Here is a 6687-nt window from a genome sequence, read left to right as displayed (position 1 = left end):
TTTATTTCTTTTTCTCGTCTGATTGCTGTGGCTAAGACTTCCAATACAATGTTGAAGAGGAGTGTTGAAAGTGGACATCCTTGTCTTATTTCTGATCTAAAGAAAGTGTTTTTAGATTTTCCCCCTTGAGCATGATGTTAGCTGTAGGTTTGTCGTACATAGTCTTTATTATATTGAGGTATGTTCTCTCTATTCCCACTTTGTTGAGAGTTTTTGTCATAAGTAGGTGCTGGATTTTGTCAAATGCTTTTTCTGCATCTATTGATATGATCATATAATTTTTATTTTTCAATTTGTTTATGTGGTGTATCACTAATTGACATGCAGATATCAAACCAAACTTGCATCCCAGGAATAAATCCCATTTTAATGTATGGCTGAATTCAGTTTGCTAAAATTTTGTTGAAGATTTTTGTGTCTATGTTCATCAGGGATATCGTCCTATAATTTCTTTATTTTTGTAAGGTCTTCATTTGGTTTTGGTATCAGAGCAATAGTGATCTCATAAAATGAGCTTAGAAACCTTCTTTCTTCTTAAAATTTTTGGAATATTTTGAGAAGAATAGCTATTCATTTGTCTTTCTGTTTGTTAAAATTCACCCCTGAAGGCATTCAGTCCAAAACTTTTGTTTGCTGGGAGTTTTTTGATGACTGATTTAATTTTGTTAGTAGTAACTGGTCTGTCGATACTTCTGGGAGTTTTGTGATGACTGATTTAATTTCATTAGTAGTAATTGGTCTGTCGATACTTTCTGTTTCTTCTTGATTCAGTCTTGAAAGATTGATGTTTCTAGAATATTATCCATTTTTTTCCAGATTGTCTAATCTGTTGACATATAATTGCTCATACTATTTTATTATAATTCTTTGTATTTCTGTGGTGTCGATTGTCACTTCTTTCTCATTTCTGATTTTATTTATTTGAGTTCTCTCTCCTTTTTTCTTGGTGAGTCTGGTTAAAGGTTTATTAATTTTGATTAGCTTTTCAGAGAACCAGCTCTTGGTTTCATTGATTTTTTTTGTATTGAAATTTTATCAACTTTTGTATTGAAATTTTAGACTCTTTGCTCTGATCTTTATTATTTCCTTCCTTCTACTCAATTTGAGCCATGTTTGCTGATCTTGTTCTAATTCCTTTAGGTATAAGATTAGATTATTTATTTGAGAGTTTTCTGGTTTCTTGAGATAAGTCTGTATAACTGAATTTCTCTCAGGGCTGCTTTTGCTATGTCTCACAGGTTTGTCATTGTGCTTTCATTTTCATTTGTTTCAAAGTATCTTTTGATTCTTCCTTGATCTTGTTTTTAACGAATTCATTGTTTAGTAGCATGTTATTTAGCCTCCACGTGTTTGTGTGTTTTACAGATTTTTTGTTGTAATTGATTTCTAGTTTCATACCACTATGGTAGGAGAAGATGCTTGATATAATTTCAGTCTTGCTAAATTTATCGAGACTTGTTTTGTGGCCCAACATGTTCTCTGTCTTGGAAAATGTTCCATGTGCACTTAAAAAGACTGTATATTCTGCTGTTTGGGGATGAACTGCTCTAAATATATCAATTAAATCCATTTGATCTAATGTGTCATTTAAGGCCACTGTTTTTTCCTTGATTTTCTGTTTGGAAGATCTACCCATTGATGTCGACTTATTAAAGCCCCTTACTAAAACCGTATTACTGTTGCTCTCTCCCTTTATATCTGTCAATAATTGCTTTATACATTTAAATTCTTCTATGTTGGGTGCATAAACGTTTACAAGGGTTTTATCCTCTGGTTGATTAATCCCTTTGCCTTTATGAAATGTCTTTTGTCGTCTCTTATTATAGCCTTTGCTTTAAAGTCTATATTGTCTGATATACATATTGCTACCTGAGCTTTTCATTTGTTTGTTTCCATTGGCATGAATATCTTTTTTCATCCCTTTACCTTCAGTCTCTATGTGTCTTTTGATCTGAAGTGGATTTTTCGTAGGCAGTATTTCTAAGGTCTTTTTTCTTATTTGTTTAGCTACCCTATGTGTTTTGATTGGAGTACTTATCTATTTAGCTACCCTATGTCATTTGATTGAAGTATTTAATCTATTTATATTAAAAGTAATTGTTGATAGACATGATTATTGACTTTTCATTATTCATATTTATATTTTTCCCCTTCTTTTCTTAAAGAAGTTTCTTTAACATTTTTTGTACTCATTTGTCATCATTTGTACTCATTTGGTGGTGATGAACTCCTTTGGCTTTTTCTTCTCTGGGAAGCTCTTAATCTGTCCTTCGATTCTAAATGACAACTCAGCTGGGTAGAATAATCTTGGTTATAAGTTTTTGCTTTTCATCACTTTGAATATTTTGTGCCAATCTTTTCTGGCCTTCAGAGTTTCTTTGGAGAAATCAGCTGACAGTCTTATGAGAGCTCCCTTGTAGGTAACTAATTGCTCTTCTCTTGTTGCTTTTAAGATTTTTTTCTTTGTCTTTAAATTTTGGCATTTTAATTGTGACATGCTTGGTGTGAGTCTCTTTGAGTTCATTTTGTTTGGGACTCTCTGCAATTCCTAAATTTGTATCTCTATTGCCTTTGCCAGGTTAATAAAGTTTTCAGTTATTATTTCTTCAAATATATTCTCAATCCTTTGTTCTCTCTCTTCTCCTGCTGGTTCCCCAAGTGAATGGTCTTACACTTGATGTTGTCCCAGAGGTCAGTTAAAATATCTTTACTTTTTTTATTCTTCTTCTTCTTTTTTTTTTGCTGTTTGTTTTGGGTATTTTCTTCTACCTTGTCTTCCAAATCATTGATTCAATCCTCTGCTTTATCTAATTTGCTGTTGACTCTTCATTTTAGTTATTGTAGTTTTCATTTCTGACTGGTTATGGTTTATGGTTTCTATAATTTTTTAATGCTTGCTATATCTTTGTTGAAGTTCTCAATAAGTTTCTTGAGCATTCTAATAATCAGTGTTTTGAATCCTGTACCTGGTAGATAGTTTGCCTCCATTTCTTTTGTATCTTTTTCTGAAGTTTTCTTCTGTTCTTTCATTTTGTACATGTTTCTTTGTCTCCTCAGTTTGGCTGCCTCTCTGTGTTTGTTTATATGTGTTAAGTAGATCTTCTATATCTCCTAGTTTTATCAGGGTGACCTTATGTCCTAGGGGTCCTGTGGATTACAGTGGCTAAGTCTCCCTGATCACCTGAGCTAGGTGCCTCAGGAGTGTTCCTTGTGTGGGTTGTATGTGCCTTCCTTTTGCAGTTGAGATTTGATTGCTGTTGGAACATCAGTGGGTGTGATTGACTCTCTGGCTTACTGGCTGTGAGTATTAGTCATGACCACAACATATGAGCTCTTATGTGGGGACCATCCCCATTGCACTAGATTTGCCCCAGTGGGCTCTGTGCCTGCCAAGACTACCCTTTGAGTGTGCCACTTATGGGAAAATGGAGTGGTGCTTTGTTATTTTCTGAACCTGGCCACAAGGTTTGTTGGTTCTGGTGCCTCTTAGGAGGACCTCTGGTGCAGGCCAAGGTCAGCCTCTGCCTGTGACTGGCCTAGGGCTACCTACTAGGAGCTACTAAGCAATCCATGGTTGGTAGTTACCTGTGCTGAACCTGGAGGTGTGTGGGAGATGCCACACTGTGAACCAAGGGATCTCAGCACCCAAGATATCCCTCCCAATTCTCAAGAGCCACACTTGGGTGTGGTGCCAGCCCATTTCACATCTTCAACCCTCCTACCAGTCTCAAAGTGGCTTCTTCTTTACATCTTCAGTTATAGGACTTCTGTTCAGCTAGATCAGATGTTATCCAAGTTGATTGTTCTATAATTTAGTTGTAAATTTAATGTGGTCATGAGAGGAGGCAAGCACAGAATTTACCTACTCTGCCATCTTGAACTGAACTTCTGTCTCAAATTACATTATTGATTGGTAAAACTGATGAATTGATTAAGAAGTAAATGAATATCAAATAATATGTTGTAAAATAGCTTGGTATTTGAAGTCATTAGCAACCTGGGTTTCTATTTGCAGCTACATTACTTTCCAGGTGACAAAATAGTGACCAGCAATCAAATACTCTTATTTGGTCAGCACAATGTTTAAAATCTTTTAAAATTACTTTAGTCAAGGTATGTATTCTCTCTCCAATGTCAGTACCCTTCATTCATTTTTGTCTTACTTCCAACACGCTCACATATTCATATTACCATCTGGACTTATAAAGGCAGGTGAGTCAGCCACAAGCCACAATTCTGCTTTTTTGGACTCTCATCCTTGGCTCCTGTTTCTCAGCCATAGCTATTGCACTTCAACCCAGTTGCTGCTCTGTTCTCCCCTTCAGCTCCCACTGGAATCCTTAGATATATATGTATACATTTCACTACTTTCAGCATTTCTCTTTGGCAATCATCTTGGGCCTCTCTGACTGAGTTTGAAAGGTACTGCTTCTTCATCTTGGTGTCTTCTCATGGTCCCAGTTCAGCATTCTCTTATATATTCAAGTCATATAGGGTGACCTTTATGGCACAAACACCAGCTCTGACACATTTAAACTGTGACCTTGGAAGAGTCTCTATTTCTAAGTCTCAGTTTTATTATCTATAAATAGTAAATCATACCTTCCTTGATTTGTTAGAAGAATTAAATGAGAATGAATAAGTTAAAACATATTGTGTGGTTTGGGCAAACTAGTATATCCTTATTAAATTTTATCTTCTTCAAGTTGGTTAAGGCAAAACAGCTACAGTAGCATAACCAAAGAGTTATCTGTTAGTGAGTTTCCGCTATGCGTTAGTCTGTTCAAATATGTTATTCAATGAATTCTTACAAAAGGACAACTATAAACTATGAGTTATGTACTATTATTCCCATTATTACATAAAAGCAAATTGAAGCTCAGTGAAGTTATCAAAGGCCACATTCCTTTCATTGCTCTATACTATATCTGTTGTCACATACATTTAAATTAATTTAAAGAAATTTAATATATTACTAAATAATCCAAACTAAGATTTCTATTTCCATTCTGTACTCTTTCAAAGAAAGTGATTTCTTTCTCTAGTAACTCATAATAAAACTGGCATGTTATAAATAAACCATTTACCTTTATGGAATAGAGATATTAACTCTTTTGAAAATATGTTCTCTCTTTGATATAAAAAATATGAGTGATGTTATAAAGCAGGAATCATCAAATTAGCAACAGACTTCATATATATTTAAATTGGAGGATGATGGATTATATGCTTTTAGAAGATCTATTCTATACTTTTGGTCACAAATTAATGTAATCTGGGTAACAGGTTTCTACTACATCTTTCAACCAAATATGTCTTCAGTGTTTTCAAATTTCAAGCAGAATCTTATTTCAAAGGATTTTTGTGTTTATTTGAAAACTAAAGTTGCATTTCTATTTATTTTAGCTATATACTGATATTTATCAAGATGTGAATATATAGAAAATTAGGGTATTTCAATAAAAAATTTTAAGATAAATATTTACTTATTAAGTCAATTTCACTGTTGAAATGCAATTTAGATCCAAGTTTTATTTCAAAGTCAAAATTGTCAGTCATTCAGTTTTGTAGGAAATAACTGTATTTGCCTTATTAAAGACAAAAAGAAATGAATGTTTGTTTATCTAAAAATGAGCAAGTTTAGTTACTTTAAGGCATAAGAAAACAACCTCCAGTTTTGTCCTAAAAAATCACCATGACTAATTATACTAGTTGTCAAAGATAAAGTAGTTTCTCCAGTTTAATATTTCACTTTTGACTTATAGAATCACCTTCTTTCTGTTATCAGTATATAAGGAAACAGTGGATTATAAATACTGTGCTCAGATTTGTCATCTAAAAGGAAGACATTTATAAAAGAATATTAAAGTAATATTATCTGCAGCGGTGCTTAAAATTCCCCATTAAAAGAAACAAAAATCCTTCAAGTATTTGATAGAAACAGAGTTTATCCTGAAGACAGTTATAAAATATTAACTGAATGTTAAGTATGTTTATTGATTCCAGAACTGCCTGATGAGCAGCACTAGTTTAAGGCCACATTTGTTAAAAAATGCATTCAGCTCTTTGCAACAGAAAATCAACTAAGAGCAGCTTCACTATTTAAAAGTATATTGTTCTGTCTATGGCCATGCCACCCTGAACAAGCTTGATCCCGTCTGATCTCAAAAGCTAAGCAGAGTCGGGCCTGGTTAGTACTTGGATGGGAGACCACCTACGAAGACCAGGTGCTGTAGGCATAAAAAAAATAAATAAATAAAATAAAATAAAATAAAATAAAATAAAAAATAAGGGATTGTAAGCCGACAAGGTCCTTGCAATCTATGAGGTCAACCAAGTGTTGCCTCGCTTAAAAAAATAAAATAAACAATTTGTAGGCTTTAAATAAAAGTATATTGTTCTACATAGCGAGACATTGAGTAAAGGTAGTCGTCCAGGGCAGAGATTGCACCTAAGTGATGACATCAGGGGTCCAGGTCCACAAATTTTCACGTGCAAGCCTTCATCCTCATGGTCACAAGGTAGCAGCTTTCACTACCAGGTAATCAGTCTAATTCCAGGTGGGATTAAGAAGGAAAAGATGTGAGAGGGTTAGCCAGTAGGCCTAGAAACACCACTGTGAAATTTTACAACATAATTTTAAAACACTTGATTCTAGTCCTCTCATTTTTAAGTGAAAAAAACTAA

At 34.0% G+C, this 6687-nt stretch overlaps 1 non-coding gene across 1 annotated transcript; it reads left to right on the top strand.

Annotated features, from left to right (window-relative positions):
• Window positions 1–6120: 6120 nt before the first annotated feature.
• On the top strand, window positions 6121–6239 carry LOC112484366. The gene has a single exon (XR_003048012.1). It is a non-coding gene; the product is annotated as a 5S ribosomal RNA (ribosomal RNA).
• The last annotated feature ends 448 nt before the right edge of the window (window positions 6240–6687 follow it).

The sequence above is a fragment of the Pteropus alecto genome, unplaced genomic scaffold (assembly GCF_000325575.1).
Source record: "Pteropus alecto unplaced genomic scaffold, ASM32557v1 scaffold75, whole genome shotgun sequence".
NCBI lineage: Eukaryota > Metazoa > Chordata > Mammalia > Chiroptera > Pteropodidae > Pteropus > Pteropus alecto.
Note: the sequence above shows the minus strand (reverse complement) of the source record. Positions and strands in the feature narration are given on the sequence as shown.